General features: G+C 43.4%; 1 long non-coding RNA gene across 1 annotated transcript; it reads right to left on the bottom strand.

Moving 5' to 3' along the window:
* Positions 1–913: 913 nt before the first annotated feature.
* On the bottom strand, positions 914–17,347 carry LOC140579642 (uncharacterized). Its single transcript, XR_011983590.1, has 3 exons — positions 17,220–17,347; positions 1,136–1,150; positions 914–1,012 (listed from the first exon to the last, which is right to left on the bottom strand). It is a non-coding gene; the product is annotated as an uncharacterized lncRNA (long non-coding RNA).
* Positions 17,348–20,728: the final 3,381 nt, after the last annotated feature.

A 20,728-nucleotide genomic window follows, 5' to 3' on the forward strand; every position in this document is an offset into this window, starting at 1 on the left:
ATAATATCTTCAGTCATGTTTTCTTTTAGGACCACTACAAGAGCATTATCAGTATGAAGGTTTATCAATAAAAATAATTTATTAAAATAAATATTACAGGGCTCTCCCTGAAAATAAGATGCTCTTAGCTTCCAAAGCCAAGGACACATTCTAGTGATTTTCCAGGAGACTGGACCTAACTAACCTGGGGCCTTATGAAAAACAATCAATTATTTGCAATTATTTGCAATTTGAACTGTCATGTTGAAGCTCACAAGGTGTGGAGAACAAGAAACACAAGTATGGGAGAAAAGCAAGGTGCAAAGCATACACAAGCAGTGTAACGACATATCAGTTACAATGTATGATTAAAAATACATAATTTCTCACAGTATGAATAGTGGCCCGTTGCTCCTACTATAGCCTCACACCTCCAGGGTCATGGGTTCAATCTGCACCCCTGCTGTAATAAACAGTGAAGTTATTACAGTAACATGATGTTTATCAATAAAATAGTACAATACTGTAGAAAAAATGCTTTCTGGGCAATATTTATGAGAAACTTGCCGATAAAATACTGTAATGTACTGTAATTCTGTACATGAACTGCAAAAAAATAAACTGTAGAATTTACTCAGATTGAATGATGTAACAATTTGCACTCACTTTTTTGGGTTGACTTTAAACCCTTTTTAAGTAAAGTATACCCAATTCTAGGAGACATTTTAAATAAATAAAGCTATAATATACCTACTGTCACAGTACCATCCTATAAGATTTACTCAAATCAATTAATATTTCAATATTAATATTAATTAATTTGAATATTAACATTAATTAATATTTCAAATCAATATTTGTACTCACTCGTTTGGGTAAATTGGGGTATTATTTTTCATGAGTAAAGTAAAGCCAAGTTTAGCAAATAACATACCTAATGTATTTAAAGGGCCTTCTTCAGCATCCAACGCAAAGTGGTACCAGGCTTGAAACAAGGGTCTTTGCCAGTATGACTTGATACAGTTTTCTGTCCCTTTGGGAGTAAAGGTCTTTGTTCAAGAGCTAATTAATGTGGCTATTCTGCCAAGGCTGGGCTGTTCTGCAGCTGTGGTATATTTCGCCCACCGTCATGAAGGAAACTCTGCCAAATACTGACCTTGCAAGATGTTCTCTGTTGAGATAAAAAAAAAATGGAGCAGCTGTGATTGCTCATGTAATGCTTTTTTTGGGGTGATGTATTTGTTAATGTAAGGCCACTTTGATTACCCACACTTGGCCTTGTAGCCTTATATTTGCAGAAAAGAGCCTGAACAGTGATATTCTTTGCTGTGTGGGTCCTGGAACTGCCCACTTCCCTGTAGACCAATAGTGTTGGATGTATATTTGCATAGCATGACATAGTACTGCCAATGATTTCGTAGATTTTTAATTCATTGTCATGATGTTGAGTAGGACAAGCACATAAAACCCCAAATATATTGTGACTACCACAGCTAAAATGGATCTTGGTGGGATGTGTTGGTTTGTGCTCCATGGAGTGATTTTGGCTGGGAGACTAAGACTGGATGTACATAGAATAAAAAAACCTCAATGACTTCTAACATCCCCACCATAAGAACACACATTAAATCCTGCTTATTCTAATCCTGGTATTTAAACCATCAGTTTCTCAGGACTCTTTAGCAGTTATACATCTCTAAATACACAAAGCCAACTGATACAGAGCAATCAGTTTAAACAACCAAAGGAATCCTGAAACGGAACAAGCAATGATATGTGGTAGAGACTAATATCTGTGGCATTCCATTCTCAACTGCGGTGGGATTCTAAATATTATGTAAAGATGGATATCCAAAAATTAAGCCTAATTAAAAGTGAAATATTAAATGAGCAAAATAATTAAATTTGTTGTTCAATCCCAAGTTGTGATTAAAAAGCAATGAGGCTGCCACCCATTATATCTGCTCTAGGGAAATGCACTTCTGCAGCCACTAGGGGAGCTCTCACCTTCTCTCAGCTCTGCTAAATAATGTTGCGTAGTCTAACAAGCTTTATAATCTGTGTCAGTGAGCACTGCTTTACTGGAAATGCCTCCCCCCGGAATTATTGTAAACAGGTATTACGTATCATAGGAGAAATATTTGAAAATGAAATAGATTTATTAACTGGCTCCTGAAATTAGGAATTATAAATGAACTGACCTTAATGAGTATTAATTAAATTAATTCAGAGACATTGCAGTTCATTCCACATGAAAAGTTACAACTTAAGCTAAATCTGCTTAAATCATTTAGAGTGTTTAATAACACATTCAAGTTCAAGCAACTTGAAAAACTGAGCTTTTAAACTTAAATCATTTGAGGCAACTAATTTCCTCTGATTTGAGTAAACTCAACCTAGCAGGGTTTACAGCGTGGGTGAACTTCAGCTTCATTTATTTAAAATAATTTATTTCCTAAATTTGGGTATACTTTTCTTAAAAAAAAAAATCAGTTTAAATATACCCCAAGATAAGTGAGTGCAAAAATGCTGCCTTATTTAATTAGCGTAAATCGTGTGTTTATATCTACAATGCATTAAAATTAGTGGGTGCAGTTCGGGTATGAGGGCCCCACCACTGGCAGATGGCAGAGTCCCCCATCCCCCTCCCCGCACCCCCAAGGCCCTAATGTAATATGGACTGTGTATATCACTAAGGTGCAAAAAGTGGGCGAGCAGTTGAGGCACGGGCACCCCACCGCTGTCAGACGGCAGAGCCCCACCTGCCTCAACCCACCTCCTCAGCCCTAGTGTCATGTGATGTCTAACATGCAAGTAAAATTTGAGGAGCAGTGTCTCAGCGCACCTCCCCACCGCCCCTCAAGGCCCTAGTGTTGTGTGAAATGTGGTGTTGGGCCCAGGGGAGCAATAAGGGCGTGCCAGGAGTGGGCCCCCCCCCGGCACCGGGGCCAGATCCCCGATTGGCCCCGATTAGTCCCCATCCCTGACCCCGCACAGCCGGCAGGGACGGCCAACCGAGGTGTTCAGGGGCGCCACAGGCAGCCCGGCAGCAGGGACCCCCCCCAGGCGCAGACCGGGAGAGACCCACCACACCACGCCCGATGAGACCCCGGCTAGCAGCCAAGGACGGGACAACTCCAGACCCCCCAGCAAACGGGGAGCCGGTCCGGCTAGGCGGGATGACCCCCGCCCCCCGGCCACCCCAAGCCCCCCCCCAGGCGAGGCAGAGGCTCCCCCCACCGCCCCCCCCCCCAACCACCCCACAGCGCCCGAGGGCCCCGCGCCGGAATCGCCAACGGCAGACAACGACCCGCCCCACCAGGCAACGGGCCCGGGCAGACCAGGCACCCCCAGCATGCGGGCGACCACCCGCCCGGGAGCCGGAGCAGCGGCCCCAGCAGATAGAGCCCACGGCCCCAAACCCACCCACCCCAGCGCAGCGGCACAGGCGGAACCCAGAGGCCCCACCCCCCGATCACACCCTCAGCGCGCCACCCACCCCAGGGGGGCAGAACCCCCAACCCCCCGCACCGCCCCCAACAGGCCAGGCCAGCGGCCACCCAGAGACATTGACCACGTGCCCTCAGCCAAGAGAAACCCCAGAGGACCACAACAACCCTGCCCCTCCGCCCCCAGCCCCCAACCCGGGACAGTGATGGTAATGCCCCACCACCCTCGACAACATTACATTAAAAAGTTAATTATTGGAGCCCAAATATCTTCAAAATCGATCAATTGATTTTTCTTACAGGCAGATGACCTCTCCATGGAAACATAATCCCAGAGTAGATTTTTGAACAGATTTATATTTAAATTCTCTTTTGACTTCCAGTTCAGAAGGATTGTTTTCTTGGCAATGGTTAGTACTGTAAGAAGCATGCATGATTTATTCGTGTCTATATTAGTGTTAGTGAGGTCCCCAAGCAGGCAGAGTGAGGGGGAGGGTGGGATGGGATGCCCTAGGTGTGTCGATAAGTCTTCACAAATCCTTTGCCAGAATTCGTTGACCGGTGTGCAGTACCAGAAAGCATGCAGGTAATTATCTGGTGCGTCCTTTTTACAAGTTAGGCATATGTCAGTATCTCTGATACCCATCTGGAACATCCTCTGCCCTGTGTAGTGTGTTCTGTGTAAAATTTTGTACTGTAATAGCTGCAGGTTGGAGTTCTGATTCATTCGGAAGGTATTCAAGCAAATTTGCCTCCAGAAGTTAGTGTCTGGATTGATGAGTAAATCCCTTTCCCATTTGTGGGTAGGGAGTGAGAGCGTTATATCAGATTCTGCTAGATGCACGTAAATCCTAGACAGTAGTTTTTTAGTTGGTGTTATTAAGAAGTTTGCTATTTTAGGTGAAAGCTCCAGCTCTAATTGCTTACGGCACCATCTATTATGTATTATTGATTTAAGCTGAAGATATTCTAAGTATTTGTTTTTCTCAATGCTATAAGTTTCTGCTATTTTGTCAAATGATATCATGCGATTGTCTTGGATTATGTTCGAGGCGCTTGATTCCTTTATTATGCCAAGCCAGGAAGTTTATCATTTTTTTATTTAACAAGATGTCAGGGTTGTTCCAGATGGGTGTCAGTTTGCATGGGACCAGTGAGGTTTGGTTCATTTTAAGAAATTCCCACCAGGCTGTCAGTGATGTGCTGATGTTGATGCTCTTAAAACAACATTGTCGTTTAAGTATATGACTGATAAATGGCAGGTCCTGGACTCGAATATCATTACAGAACGTTTGCTCAATATCCAGCCAGTTAAGGTCTAAGTTATTTTGTGTAGTCCATTTTAGGACATATATCAATCTATTGGCAAGAAAGTAGTTGTAGAAATTGGGAAGCTCCAAACCCCCACAGTTTTTGGGTTTCTGTAAAGTTTTTAAACTTATTCGTGGTGGTTTAGATTTCCATAGATATTTTGAGATTAAGGAGTCCAGTGAATTAAACCAAGTCCGCGGAGGTTGACTCGGAACCATTGAGAACGTGTAGTTAATTTTTGGTAAGATCATCATTTTGACTGTTGCTACTCTTCCCAGAAGTGATGTGGGTAGATTGTTCCACCGTGCAAGGTCATCTTCTATCTTTTTAAGCAGCGGACTGTAATTTAATCGCATCAGATCTGACAGCTTGGCAAAAATGTTAATACCCAGATATCTAATGTTCCCAGATTGAAGTGGGATAGTTGGATTGGACTGGAAGTCACAAGATATTGGAAGAGTAGTCGACTTATTCCAATTAATAGAGTAATCTGAAATGGAGGAGAACTTATCTATGAGTCTTATCGTCTCTGTGAGGGAACCCTGTGTATTTTGAAGAAAAAGTAATACATCATCTGCATAAAGACTAATTTTATGGGTTATACTTGCTGTTTGAATACCTTTGATATTATTATTGTTCCGAATTGCTGCTGCCAATGGTTCAATAAATATAGCAAATAGTGATGGAGAAAGTGGACAACCTTGCCTAGTGCCCCTTCTGAGAGTGAAGCTTGGGGAGATTTGATCATTCGTTTTTTACGCAGGCTTTAGGTGAACTGTATAAAATTTTAATCCAGGTTACGAAGTTCTCGCGAAATCCAAATTTTAGTAAGGTTGCCATTAGAAATTTCCAGTTGACCCTGTCAAAAGCCTTTTCTGCGTCCAATGAGATGATTATGGCTTCCTTATTTTGAATGTTGCAGTAGTCTATTACGCCAATTAGTCTCCTCATGTTGTTAGTGGACTGTCTGCCTTTAATGAAACCCGTTTGATCTGGATGTATTATATAAGGTGTCACTTTTTCAATTCTACTAGCCAGTGCTTTGCTAATGATTTTAAGGTCCGCATTTATGAGTGATATTGGTCGGTAGCTAGAGGGGAGAGCAGGGTCTTTGTCAGGTTTGAGGAGCAGGTTAATGTCTGCACAATTCATATTTGGGGGGATGCTGCTAGTTTCTTTAATTTCTATAACCATTCTATGGAATAGTGGTGCTAGCAGAGGCCAAAATGTTTTGTAGAATTCTGCTGGAAGTCCATCTGGACCTGGGGCTTTCCCGTTAGGCATACATTGTAGTAAGGAGTAAGGAAGGAGGAAGACCGGAGAGTAAGGAAGGAGGAAGACCGGAAATGCGGTAAGTGACGTCAGACGCCGGAGACTTGGCGGAAAATCTGAATGAACAGCGAGCTGAGCGAGGACAGCGAGGGGAAGTTGGAATCACTCGAAGAATACATTGACTGGTACTTCGACACTACAGTCATGAAGAAGAACCTCAATACATCTTCCCCGGGAAAAAGCGAGACGCCGTCATCCAAAAGAAGTCGCCCGGCAGACTCCCCCGGAGCAACTTCGCCGACTAGTAAAGACTTCGCCGACATACTGGAGTCAATCGACAAGCGATTGTCCAGCTTCGACGCGAGGTTGTCTCTGGTCGAGATTTTGCATCAGGAGTTCACATCCCTGAGGGAGTCTTTGGAATTCAGCCAGCAACAGGTGGAAACACTCGCTGCTGAAAACGCCTCACTACGGGGCTCGGTCAAGTCTCTAACTGAGAATGTGACCAATCTAAAAGAAGAAAATAAAAAAATAAAAGAGACTGTCATCGATCTCCAAGCCCGTAGTATGAGAGATAACCTGGTGTTTTCAGGCATCCCGGAATCTGCTGAAGAGGACGCAGAAATTACGGTTAAAACATTTATCAAGACCCACCTGAAGCTTCCAGAGGACACTGTGGAAAGCATCTGCTTTGACAGAGTCCATCGGCTGGGAGCTAAGAGGCCTGGTGCCCTGAGACCGCGTCCTATTGTGGCCAAATTCGGGAATTTCAAACAGAAGCAGCAGGTGAAGAGCCGCGGCAGGGAGCTGAAAGGAACGGACTTTGGCGTAAACGACCAGTTCCCCAAAGAGATTCTGGAGCGACGCAAAGTTCTGTTCCCAATCCGACGCAGCTCCATCCAGAAGGGCTCCCGAGCTGTCATCGCCGGGGTTCGGCTCTACGTGGATGGACAGCTCTACCGCGACCCTAACATCACTCCCTGGTTATATTAACGCCACTCCAGATAAGAACCTGTTATATTTTTCTTCTTTCCTTATATTTTCCTCTTCTGTTTAATCTAGCTTATACATGTTAATTCGCTAATTTAATGTTAGGTCATAACAAATACACTACCGTCAGTCTCGGCGGCGCCACAGTGCTAACAATGTTTATGTTTCTATGTTTCTCACTAATACCCTTACTCGCGTGCCCCTTTGTATGTCTTTTTCACTTCTCCCTGCTTTCCCTGCATCGATCACCTGCTTTAAATTTCTACTCAATCACACACAACACCCTCGATTTTTACACATCTGCACGACATGATAATGTACATATGTACTCAGCTTCACCACAACCACTCCGACCTTATAGTGCACACAGACATATAGGATACACACGCACACAAGCGTTCACACGCTCGTTCATATCTGACTCATTTGCACGTGCAATATTAGCTACACACACATGTCTATGGGCACACTAAGGTTTGTCTCATGGAATGTGCATGGAGCTGGCTCCAGAGAGAAGAGGTTAAAAATATTTAGCCAGCTTAAAAAACTACAGGCAGACGTTGTTTTATTACAAGAGACTCATAGACCTGCCACAGCTACAGATGAACTTAAAACACCTGAGTTTCCTAATGTGTTCTCAGCCTGTTATAACTCTAGGCAGAGGGGAGTAGCAATTTTAATACATAAAAATGTTAATTTCACATTACTCAACACAATTATAGATCCAGAAGGTAGATTTATAATCATTAAATTGTCTATACTTAACAAGAAGTTATGTATTGTTAGTATATATGGTCCAAATGTTGATAACCCTTCATTCTTCCACGTTTTCTTTACCACACTCTCTGAACACCTAGATAGCACACTCGTTCTTGGGGGCGATCTCAATTTCGCACTAAATAAAGAAATGGATAGGCTCAGTACAGCTGCTCAGCGCAATTGGGAATCCATAAATATAGTTAAGCAGTACATGAGTGACTATGGTCTTCGCGATGCATGGCGTTCTCTTCACCCCAACCGTAGGGAATATACTTTCTTCTCACACGTCCATCACTCTTACTCTCGTCTGGATTATTTCCTAATCAGTAGCTCACTGCTGAGTGACATTTCAGACACTGAGATACACCCTATAGCTGTCAGCGATCATGCTCCTGTATCTTTAACCCTAATAAATAAGAAAGCCATTCCACCAATTAGAAACTGGACATTTAATACATCATTGCTTAAAGATGGAGATTTTATTAACTATTTCAAAAAAGAGTGGGCTTTATATTTAGACTATAATGACCTGCCTGGAACATCAGCATCTGTTCTCTGGGAAGCAGGCAAAGCTGTGATGAGAGGTAAAATAATCTCATTCTCATCACATAAAAAGAAAAGAGAAAACAAGTATATTCAGGAATTAGAAGAAAACATCAAACCCTTAGAAGAAGCTTATGTATCATCCCAGGAACAGGAAATGCTGAATAAAATACGTAAAGCAAAATTAGAATTAAATGAAATTATTCATAAAAAAACACAATTCTTAGCACAAAGACTTCGCTGGCAAAATTATGAATATGGTAATAAATCAGGTAGATTTTTAGCTAACCAGTTAAAAATAAATAAAGAAAAAACAACTATATGTGCTGTTAAAGACTCAACTGGGGATACAGTATATGACCCTGAAAGAATAAACAACACTTTCAGGGACTTTTACAAATCTTTATACTTACCACAGATAAACCCATCTAAAGACGAAATTGATCAGTTTCTTGATAGTATAACCCTTCCGAAATTATCAGATAATCAAACGATGGCACTGGATTCTCTGCTGACACCAGGTGAACTCCAGGAAGCTTTGAACAGTATGCCCAATAATAAGGCTCCAGGCCCAGATGGATTTCCAGTAGAATTCTATAAAGAATTCTGGACAATTCTGTCACCAACATTCTACAGAATGTTGCAGGAAACCAAGGAAAATGGTAGACTACCACCAAATATGAATTCTGCCAACATTAGTCTCTTGCTAAAACCAGGCAAAGACCCTATATTGCCTACCAGCTATCGTCCAATATCACTTATTAATGTTGACCTTAAAATAATCTGCAAAGCTCTCTCAAAAAGAATAGAGAAGATAACCCCTCACATAATTCATCCTGACCAAACTGGTTTCATAAAAGGGAGGCACTCATCAACAAACACACGTAGATTACTCAATCTGATAGACTATTCGTGCAATAAAAACCTTCAAATCATAATATTGTCTCTAGATGCAGAAAAAGCATTCGATAGAGTTAGTTGGAGTTTTTTATTTGCAACATTACACAAATTTGGTTTTGGAACCTCTTTTATAAACTGGTTAAAAATATTATATAGTTCCCCAACAGCATGTGTTAGGACGAATGACCAAACATCCTCTAGCTTCTGTCTCAAGAGGGGCACCAGGCAGGGATGCCCTCTCTCCCCCTCACTCTTTGCAATTTTTATTGAACCACTAGCAGCAGCAATTAGACAGGCTATAGTGATTAAAGGCATCAAATGCAAGAATGTGGAACATAAGGTCAGTCTTTATGCGGATGATGTGTTACTTTTTCTCCAGCATTCACAAACCACTCTCTCTGAGGTAATTACATTAATAAACTCTTTCTCAAGAGTCTCAGATTATTCAATAAACTGGTTAAAATCTACAGTTCTTCCAATTAACTGCTCCTTTCAGAACTCTTCCTCCACTCCACTGCAATCTGGGGATGTTAAATATTTAGGTATTAATGTTTCACCTAGGCTGGCAGACTTAACTAAATTAAACCACATCCCACTTTTAAAGAAGGTAGAGGATGAGCTGGTTAGATGGAAGTCCCTGCCCATATCACTCATGGGAAGGGTTGCATCAATAAAAATGATGGTGTTACCAAGAATTAATTATTTATTTGCAATGATTCCAAGTAAACCATCACCTGACTGGTTTAGATCTCTGGACTCCGCCATCTCTAAATTCCTTTGGAAAGATAAACCACCGCGTATTAGCTTAAAAACGCTGCAAAGGACCAAGGACAAAGGAGGACTAGATCTGCCTAACTTTCACCACTACTTCTTAGCCAACAGGCTTCAAAACATCTCAGGATGGCTAAAACATACCTTCTTAGATGAACCTTGGCTAGACGTAGAACAGGCTCTATGCAATAACATAGACATTTCGGATCTACCATTCATTAGCTCAAACATTAAACGACATGAATGCTTCAAAAGCATCAGTATCAGCTCTTCTCTGACAGCATGGTGGGAGTTTCTTAAAATGACTGAGTCTTCATTAATCCCATGCAAACGTACTCCCATCTGGAACAACCCTGACATACTACTAAACAATAATATGATAAATTTCCCGGATTGGAGTTGTAAAGGTATTAAATACTTGGAACATATATTTGAAGAAATAGACTTTATCCCCTTTGACTTATTAGTTAAAAGACATGGGATTAACAAGAATAGATTTTTAGAATATCAACAAGTTAAATCTATAGTAAAAAGGAAATTCAAGTCTAATCAAATCAAATTACAAATACCACCAAGGGTGGCAGAATTCCTTAATCTCAAAACCCCCAAATTACTGTCTAAAATATACAGGACACTTTCTACAATGGATGATTCAATATCCCTTCCTATTGCAAAATGGGAGGCAGATTTATCAATCAGCTGGGACCACAATTTCTGGTCTAAGACATGCTTAAAAACCTTTGAACTGATTAGAAGTCCCAATTTACAATTAATACAATACAAAATCCTGCATAGAGTGCACTATACAGGGCATCGGATGTTCAGGATGGGTTTTACATCTTCTAACAACTGCTCACACTGTCAAGGGGATACACCTGACAATTACATCCATGCTCTTTGGTTCTGTCCACCTGTTCAGATGTTTTGGCGCAGGATTTGTGAGGACTTATCAAAGTGTCTGAAATGTACCATTCCAGCCTCTCCTTCAGTCTGCTTGTTGGGTGACTTAGATGGTGTCACTACAGAGATTAACACAACCCACATGGCTTTCACCGCTTTATGCATTGCTAAGAAGACTGTCCTCATGAACTGGAAAAATAAAAATAACCTTAATATCAACCAATATAGAGAGAGTTTGCTGGACCATATTAGTCTTGATACAGCTTCTGCCGCCACATTAGACCAATCTCTCTGGGCTCCTTTGATCAGCTCCATCACCTAGTGGCGGTGGGGGGTCGCAGGTTTGTCCCGCTTCGGTCTTTGTTGTTGGTGTGGGGGGGGGCCTATGGGCTTGGGGTGTCTGGGGGTTCCCTGGGGGGGGGGTTTCTGGGGGGGTTCGGCGCTGGGACTGCGGTCCTGGCCTGGATGGGGCTTTGGTGGCTCTTGGGTGGCGTCTTTCTGGTGGCTGCATGCAGCGCTGCTGGGGTAGCCTGTGCCGGCGGACGTAGGGTACCAGCCTGGCGGCCGTGCTGCTCCTGGGTGGGTCCGGGGCGGGCTTGGGGTTCTGGGGGCGCTCTGCCTCCGGGCTGGGGTTCCGGCTGGGCTGGGGGGGCTTGGGTCCTGGTGGGTGGGTCGCCGGGGTGTGGGCTGGCGCGTGCACTGGGGCCCGGCCCCGGCGCGGGGACCTTCGGCGCATTGGAGGGGCTGGGGGCCTCTTTAGCTGGTGGGGAGGTTGTTACCATCTGCCCGCAGGTGGTCCCTGCCTTAGGGGTATCCACTCTGCGGGGGTGGGGGGGAATCCAATAGAGTAGGAGAATGGACCCAACCTGGGTGTCTGTTGTCTTATGTAGTCTGGGAGTTGACTGAATGGTGGGGTGGGTGTAGTTTTTCCCTCTGTGGTGGGGTCTGGTTGGCTGCCCCGGGCTCTGTGGTGCCCGGTGGTGCCGCTGCTCTGGGCCCCCGGACTGGATGGGCCTCGGCTCTCCCGCCCTGGGTGGATTTCGGGGAACGGGGGTGCTTATGGGGGTCAGCGGGGGGGCTGGCTCCAGAGGGGGGGTACTTTGCCCCCCCCGATCCTTTCCTCCCCATCCCTAAATGCTTCCCTCCTCCCGCTCCGTCACCCCAACACACATATAGGGCTTTGAGGTGCAGGTGCGTCGCTGGGATGCAGGGGAGGTATTCCTCCTCTGTCCCCCCGTGGCCACCTGTGTCTCAATCACACATCACAACTTAGACACTCTCATTACTTACTCTCTCATGACACATACATTTAGGGCCTTGGGGGTGGGCACAAGGAATGGCGTCCAGAGGGCGGTCTGTTCATTCAGCCTTACCTCTGGTGCCAGTGCCCACTTCTCAATTTTAAGTTGCATATAGACATTGAGGGTTCTGGGGAGGGGCCGAGCTGACACCAGCTGCTGATTGGCAGAGGGTGGTTAGCACCATGCCCTTCCCCTGTTTTAAAACACTTTAGAACAACACGCACCAACACCACATATGAGCGGGCGGAGGGAAGCATGGGGTCTTTTCACGCCCCCGTTCTCTGTTCACCATCTGGGGCCGGGGGCTGGGAGGAGCTGGCCGTCCGGTCGGGGTCTGGGCTGGTGGGCTTCTTGGCTGCTGTGGGGTCCGGGGTGGTCTTCTTGTCCCCATGCCAGAGGAAAAAAGGGATCCATCTCCGAGGTCTGGTGGCGGATTGCCCCTCTGGGGGCGGTGGTGCCTAGATCTCGGAGTATAGAGTATATATGGGGAGTGTGAGTGTGTGTACGGCGTTCATTTCTGTGTCTTCATGTTGGGCGAATGGGTGAATATTTGTTTATGTGTGCATGAGGGTGGGAACGTATGCTTGTGTATGTGTGTGCCTGTCTGTCTATACGTATGTGTCAGGTTGGGTCTTAGACTCCACCTGAAATAACATCTCAGGCTCTATTACCCCCCGCCACACTCCCTGCTGGTGGATGAGGCCCCCGGCCGCCGATGCGTTGGTGGTTCTCGATGTCTGGGGCTGGATGCTCTGGTGTGTGCTGGCTCACTCTCGGCGGTTGCCTGCCGGGGCCTGGCCCTTCCGGCTCTGTCGGGGCCCTGGCTGGGGGGTGGGGGGGCCCTTGGATCTCTGGGCCCGGGGTCCGGTCTGCCCTTGTGTGGCCGGCCGCCGGCGGGGCCTGCGTGCTCGTCGCCACGGCCCCCTGGGGCTCCTGTGATGTGGCTGCCGGATGGCCCCCCTCCGGAGCGCTCCTCTGCCCTTTTCTGGGTGGGGGCTGCAATTGTCCCTGCGTTGGTCCTCCTGGGGTTCCCGTGCCCTGGGGGGCCTCTGGATATCTGTGGCCCGGGTCTCCCCCGGGTCGACTTCATGTCCTGGGTGGGCGGGGCTGTGGCTCCCCACACACACTACTAGACAATTACTTGGAGAAACCTTAGGAACACCAGCGCGCTGACACACAGGTGTGCACACAGGTGCTCACGGACACGTGCTCACGGACACACACTGTCTTGATCGGCTGTTGTTTCTGGGCATGGGTTGTAAGGCTGGTTGTGTGTGCTGTTCAACAACATTCAACGTTTGATGGTCGTTGTGATTAGTACAGATGTTGTATGTTGTCTTTCTCTTTTCAACAGACATGGAAGCAGATTATCTGTTTTGTTTTTTTTCTTGGTTTGTTTTTTTTTTTTTCTTTTGTTTATTTTTTTTTTTTTCTGTTTTCTTTCCATTCCTCTCTCTCCCTCTCTCTCTCTTCCCTCCTTCTCCTTTGTCCCCCCCCTCCCTCTCCTTCTTTTGAGGAAGTAAATAAAAATATAAAATAAAATAAAAAATAAATAAATAAGTAAATAAAAAATAAAAAAATAAAAATAAAAAAAAAATGTATAAATAAATAAATAAATAGATACAGTCCCCCACAGAGGGGGGGTGGAGGAGGGAATAAAAAAAAAAAAAAAAAATTCCCACCAGGCTGTCAGTGATGTGCTGATGTTGATGCTCTTAAAACAACATTGTCGTTTAAGTATATGACTGATAAATGGCAGGTCCTGGACTCGAATATCATTACAGAACGTTTGCTCAATATCCAGCCAGTTAAGGTCTAAGTTATTTTGTGTAGTCCATTTTAGGACATATATCAATCTATTGGCAAGAAAGTAGTTGTAGAAATTGGGAAGCTCCAAACCCCCACAGTTTTTGGGTTTCTGTAAAGTTTTTAAACTTATTCGTGGTGGTTTAGATTTCCATAGATATTTTGAGATTAAGGAGTCCAGTGAATTAAACCAAGTCCGCGGAGGTTGACTCGGAACCATTGAGAACGTGTAGTTAATTTTTGGTAAGATCATCATTTTGACTGTTGCTACTCTTCCCAGAAGTGATGTGGGTAGATTGTTCCACCGTGCAAGGTCATCTTCTATCTTTTTAAGCAGCGGACTGTAATTTAATCGCATCAGATCTGACAGCTTGGCAGAAATGTTAATACCCAGATATCTAATGTTCCCAGATTGAAGTGGGATAGTTGGATTGGACTGGAAGTCACAAGATATTGGAAGAGTAGTCGACTTATTCCAATTAATAGAGTAATCTGAAATGGAGGAGAACTTATCTATGAGTCTTATCGTCTCTGTGAGGGAACCCTGTGTATTTTGAAGAAAAAGTAATACATCATCTGCATAAAGACTAATTTTATGGGTTATACTTGCTGTTTGAATACCTTTGATATTATTATTGTTCCGAATTGCTGCTGCCAATGGTTCAATAAATATAGCAAATAGTGATGGAGAAAGTGGACAACCTTGCCTAGTGCCCCTTCTGAGAGTGAAGCTTGGGGAGATTTGATCATTCGTTTTTACGCAGGCTTTAGGTGAACTGTATAAAATTTTAATCCAGGTTACGAAGTTCTCGCGAAATCCAAATTTTAGTAAGGTTGCCATTAGAAATTTCCAGTTGACCCTGTCAAAAGCCTTTTCTGCGTCCAATGAGATGATTATGGCTTCCTTATTTTGAATGTTGCAGTAGTCTATTACGCCAATTAGTCTCCTCATGTTGTTAGTGGACTGTCTGCCTTTAATGAAACCCGTTTGATCTGGATGTATTATATAAGGTGTCACTTTTTCAATTCTACTAGCCAGTGCTTTGCTGATGATTTTAAGGTCCGCATTTATGAGTGATATTGGTCGGTAGCTAGAGGGGAGAGCAGGGTCTTTGTCAGGTTTGAGGAGCAGGTTAATGTCTGCACAATTCATATTTGGGGGGATGCTGCTAGTTTCTTTAATTTCTATAACCATTCTATGGAATAGTGGTGCTAGCAGAGGCCAAAATGTTTTGTAGAATTCTGCTGGAAGTCCATCTGGACCTGGGGCTTTCCCGTTAGGCATACATTGTAGTGCCTCGTGAAGTTCCAATATTGAGAGAGGTAATTCTAATGCCGATATTTGTTCATTATTTAATTTTGGTAGGTCGATGTTGTTTAAGAACTCTTCTATTTCAGAATTGGTTGGATTAATATTAGGTGAGTATAATTTTTTATAGAAGTCCCTAAATATCCTTATCTCTCCTAGGCTATGAGTTGCCTTCCCATTGGGGTCTGTAACTGAAGAGATTGCTGCCTTCTCTTTATTCTGTTTTAGTTGGTTTGCTAAAAACTTACTTGATTTATTACTATGTTCAAAATTGTCCAAGCGTAATTGACACAATTTTTTGTCTCTTAATTCTTGCAATTTCATTTTACTTTTCCTCAGCTCATTTAGAAGGTGTTTTTCTTGGGAGGCAACATGTGCTGATTCCAAAGTTTTAATTTTCTGTTCTAGTTCTGTCTCGAGTGCTTTTTCCTTTTTCTTTTTATGTACTGAATATGATATTATTCTGCCTCGTATTACAGCCTTTGCTGTCTCCCAGAGAATGCACGCAGAGATACTTGGCAAGTCATTTGTTTCAATAAATGTTGTCCAATCTTTTTTAATAACTTCTAGAAACTCTGAGTCCGTTAGTAATGATGTATTCAGTCTCCACCGTTTAAAAGGTGGTGCACTAACTTTTACAGTGACCGTCATAGTGACAGGTGCATGGTCACTGATTGTTATAGGGTGAATTTGTGTGTCACGTATATCTTTCATGACTGTATTACTGATAAGAAAAAAGTCTATCCGGGAGTAAGAATGATGGACTGGTGAAAAAAACGTGTATTCTCTAAGCGTGGTGTGAAAAGTACGCCAGACATCGCATAGGCCGAAATCATTCATATATTGTTTTACTGTTTCGGATGACTGGCAAGTACGGTAACTAGCTGCTGTACTACGTCTGTCAGATTCTGGGTTAAGTACTAATTTGAAGTCCCCTCCCAGTATAAATTCTGTGTCTGAGTATGATGATATTGCAGCAAAAAGGTGGTGGAAGAAGGAGGGGTCATCACTATTTGGACCGTATATATTGGCAATACATAATTCTTTGTTATATGCTGAAATTTTAATAATTATGAATCTACCTTTTGGGTCTGCAATAGTGTCTTTACAGTTGAAACATATTCTTTTGTTGATTAAAATTGCTACACCTCTCTGTTTTGAATTATAACTAGCTAAGTATACGTGTGGAAATTCTGGTGAATTTAATGTTCACTGTCCTGTTTTGGCTAAGTGAGTTTCCTGTAGTAGGACAATGTCTGCCTGTACTGTTGTTAGATATTCTAAGATTTTACGTCTCTTAGCAAATGAGCCAATACCACACACGTTCCAAGTGACAAAGCGTAGTGAATTCATGCTGTCCTAACTTAGACCCCCTGAGTGCAATCTAATGTTAAAATGGACGGATGTGTGTGTATGTGAATGACTGTGTGTGTATGAGTGTGAATGTGTCAGGATGAATGTGTGTGCAAATGTCAATGTGTGAATGTCTCCATGTGTGCTACTAAGATGAGGAGATCTGTCTGAGCTTGAGTGGGCATGTGTATATGTTAGTGTATGAATGCATACATGTGTGATGTTTAGATGAGGGGGTGCGTGTATGTTTGAGTGGGCGTCTATGCATGCGAGTGTGTGACTATCTACGTGTATGTGTGGGTGTATAGTATCTGGTAGACTGCTTCCAGATAAAACATTTTTGAGCGTCAATATCGATATGCTACAATTACCATAACAATGACAATGATGGCCATAACAACAACAACAAGAACTGCGACTGTGGTGAGACATTAAACAAGGGGGTTGAGGAACAGTAAGGGGTATAAAGTGACCCGGCCTTAATAGTCCTAGACAAAGCCGTCTAGTGTGCTGCGTGCGCTAAAAACCTGTATTAACTGCCAAACTTTTAAAGTTAGTTTATTAAATGCGTGTTACCTTAGTCGGAAGTGGTTTCAGTAGAGCCAAGCGGTGGTGTTCTGGTCGCGAAACAGTTGTCCATTAACATACAGTCTGTCTACTGCGATGACAGCCCGGGCTCCTTCCGCAATGAATTTTTTCCTTAGCTGGAACAGGATTCTGCGACGATCCAGGATTTCTTTGGGAAATTGGTCGTTGACGCTGAAGTCCGTTCCTCTGAGCTCCCTGCCTCGGCTTTTCACCAGCTCCTTTTGTTTGAAATGTTCAAACTTGGCCACGATAGGTCTTGGACGCTGAGCTTCTTTCCTCACCCCTCCTATGCGGTGGACCCGATGAAACGTGATGTTGTTGACGGTGTCCCGAGAAAGTTTAAGTTCTTGTTGCATGAAGTTTCTGATGGTAGCTTCTGCGTCTTCCTCTGCACGCTCCGGAATTCCGGCGAACACTAAATTGTCCCGCATACTTCTTGCTTGAATATCAAGCAGGGACTCTTTCATACGCTTATTTTCTGTGGAGAGTTCCGCCATACCTTCCGTGAGGGATTTTACGGAGTCTCTGAGAATCTTGTTTTCAGATGCGAGCGATTCCACCTGTTGTTGACTGTACTCCAGAGATTCCCGTAGTGCTTGAAATTCCTTGTTAAGGATTTCTACAAGTGCCAGTCGGGCGTCAAAACTGGAAAGTTTGTTATTAATGGACTCTAGGATATCTCTGTTTTCCTTATCCGGCGATGAAGGGCTGCTTGAGGGGCTGTTTGAAGTACAGTCCGAGCGGGTTCTCTTCGTGGATGGAGTCGCTTGGTTCTTCTTCATGATGAGTCGCTCGTAATACTCGTCCACGTAATCCTGTAAGTCTTCTAAGGTTTCTTCGTCCAGGATGTAATGAGTAAACTTCTCTATCCGATAAACTATATATACTATATATACTATTATTAATATTATTAATATTTTGGCTTGTTTAAGTTGGCTGTCGAAGTAAGTTTTGTTTGTTTTTTAGTAGGACGCTGCCATGTTGGATTACGCACAGCTCTCACGGGATCTCACAGCATCACGGGAACAGATGAACTGTAAAATTAATAGTAAACTACTGCAACCCTCCTACCAGTAGTTTACTTTAAATTAACATGACAATTTTTTGCATTTATTTTAAGGGGCCCGGCTGCAGCTGAGAGCAGCGCGTGGCTCAACAGACTAAGTATCTGACCATATGATCCAAAGGTTCATATCCAGCCTCAGCTGAGTAGCTCCATGTCTTTGGGCTCTTGAGCAAAGCCCTTGATTCCCAACGAGGCAGAAAATTTGCATCAGGCTTGTGTGAGCAAAGACACTTGCATCATGCCTGGTTCCACTTTGTATCAGATGCTGATTATGGTCCTTTAATTGGCATTGGGGAAATTGGGGAAAGCATTTGGGTTTATTGTACTGATAAAAAAAGATTTGCCGAAATTTCCCAAAATAAGTGAGTGCAAAAAATGTTGCCTTAATTAACTTGAGTATATCCTAAACGGTATTTTTTTCAGTGTGGTATACCCTCCGTGCACAAGATGGCACTTCTAATGTTCAAAATCTGTGTGGTGGGCTGGGGTACTTCCGGTGTAAGCTGTCAGCGAGTTTATGCAAAATGTTGAGAATGAAGAACAAGCGCCTTACATATCAGTATCAAATTGGCAAGTCTAAATTACATTGTAGTGTACCTTGATGTGCCGTTTCATCGAGGTATAATTCTGAAATAAGTTTCCATTGTTTCCCACGTAATCCTGAGGTGCGAGCTCAGTGGTAGTCAAGATATGACGAGAGAACTTCACTCCTACTAACATTCTGGTCCGCAGTCGGCATTTCAAGGTAGACGATTTCATCACAACAGGACATCGAAAACTCGTTCAAGGAGCGGTGCCCTGCCTTTTTGAGTGGAATAATTTTACCATACCAGCACCGAGGCGCAATGTGTGGGAGGGCCACCCTAAATGCCCCTCTCCCTGGCAGGGCCCGGTGTCAGTGTCCGTTGACCCTGATTGCGAGATAGAAGTAACGTTACCACTGGACCATGACTATCCTGTAACTCCGTCGACATCAGTGATGGCATCCGACTTGGCAGAAGAGAATGAAATTTTGAAGAAAAAAATTCAGGAGCTGCAACAGCAGATTGAAACTCTGCAGCTGCAGTTAAGATTTGGCCTAGAACGTCTTGCAGGGTCTGATGAGGACATTCGTTTTTACACAAGGAAGGTCCATGTCCTGAAAAATCATTTTGTAATCAACACGTCCCTCATTGCATGGAATTAATGTATATTGTTAATATCAAGTTAAATTAACGCCAACATAACTGTTTCATTGCTAGATTTGCATCATATCAGCACTTCCAGGCCTTTTGGCAACTTGTGCAGCCAGCCGTGAACACCAAGATGGTGCAGGTCACCAGTGCCAGTGCAGCCAGCCGTGAACATCAAGATGGTGTGGGTCGCCAGTGCAGCCAGCCGTGAATACCAAGATGGTGCGGGTTACCAGTGCCAGTGCAGCTAAGCTGTGTTATCAGGGTCTCGTGGATTAATGCATACTACACTAAATAAGATTTTAGCCTGAAAGCTTAGCCTTTTGGTGCTTAATGGAAATTTGAATAAATGCAAAGGTGATCACAAAGGCTGCAATTAATCATGTTATATAGCCCCAACCCATTTAAGTTACATCTTTAACTAATTCATTTAGGTGGTAAATATACTTTTATATAAGCAGTAAAACTAATTGTATGTTTGCAGTACTTTTGCTAATTCTGTTTACAAAATTATATATCTACATAAGAACATAAGAACATAAGAACTATACAAACGAGAGGAGGCCATTCGGCCCATCGAGCTCGCTTGGGGAGAACTTAACTAATAGCTCAGAGTTGTTAAAATCTTATCTAGCTCTGATTTAAAGGAACCCAAGGATTCAGCTTGCACTACGTTATCAGGAAGACTATTCCATACTCTGACTACACGCTGTGTAAAGAAGTGCTTCCTTAAATCCAGTTTGAAATGTTCTCCCGCTAATTTCCACCTATGGCCACGAGTTCTTGTATTTGAACTAATGCTGAAGTAACTATTCGGTTGAACAGCATCCAAACCTGTTAGAATCTTATAGACCTGGATCATGTCCCCCCTCAGTCTCCTTTGCTTGAGGCTGAACAGATTTAGCTCAAATAACCTTTCCTCGTATGACATTCCTCTAAGACCAGGAATCATTCTTGTGGCCCTACGCTGCACCTTTTCTAAGGCCGCTATGTCCTTTTTAAGATATGGTGACCAAACCTGTACACAATATTCTAGGTGAGGTCTCACCAAGGAATTGTATAATCTTAGCATTACCTCCCTTGACTTAAACTCCACACACCTGGAGATGTACCCCAACATCCTATTGGCCTTTTTTATTGCTTCCCCACACTGGCGAGAATGAGACATGGAAGCATCAACATACACACCAAGGTCTTTCTCATAATCAGCTACCTTTATTTCAGTAGGTCCCATAAAATACCTGTACTTTATATTTCTG

This window comes from Paramormyrops kingsleyae, chromosome 18 (genome assembly GCF_048594095.1).
Source record: "Paramormyrops kingsleyae isolate MSU_618 chromosome 18, PKINGS_0.4, whole genome shotgun sequence".
Classification (NCBI taxonomy): Eukaryota; Metazoa; Chordata; class Actinopteri; order Osteoglossiformes; family Mormyridae; genus Paramormyrops; species Paramormyrops kingsleyae.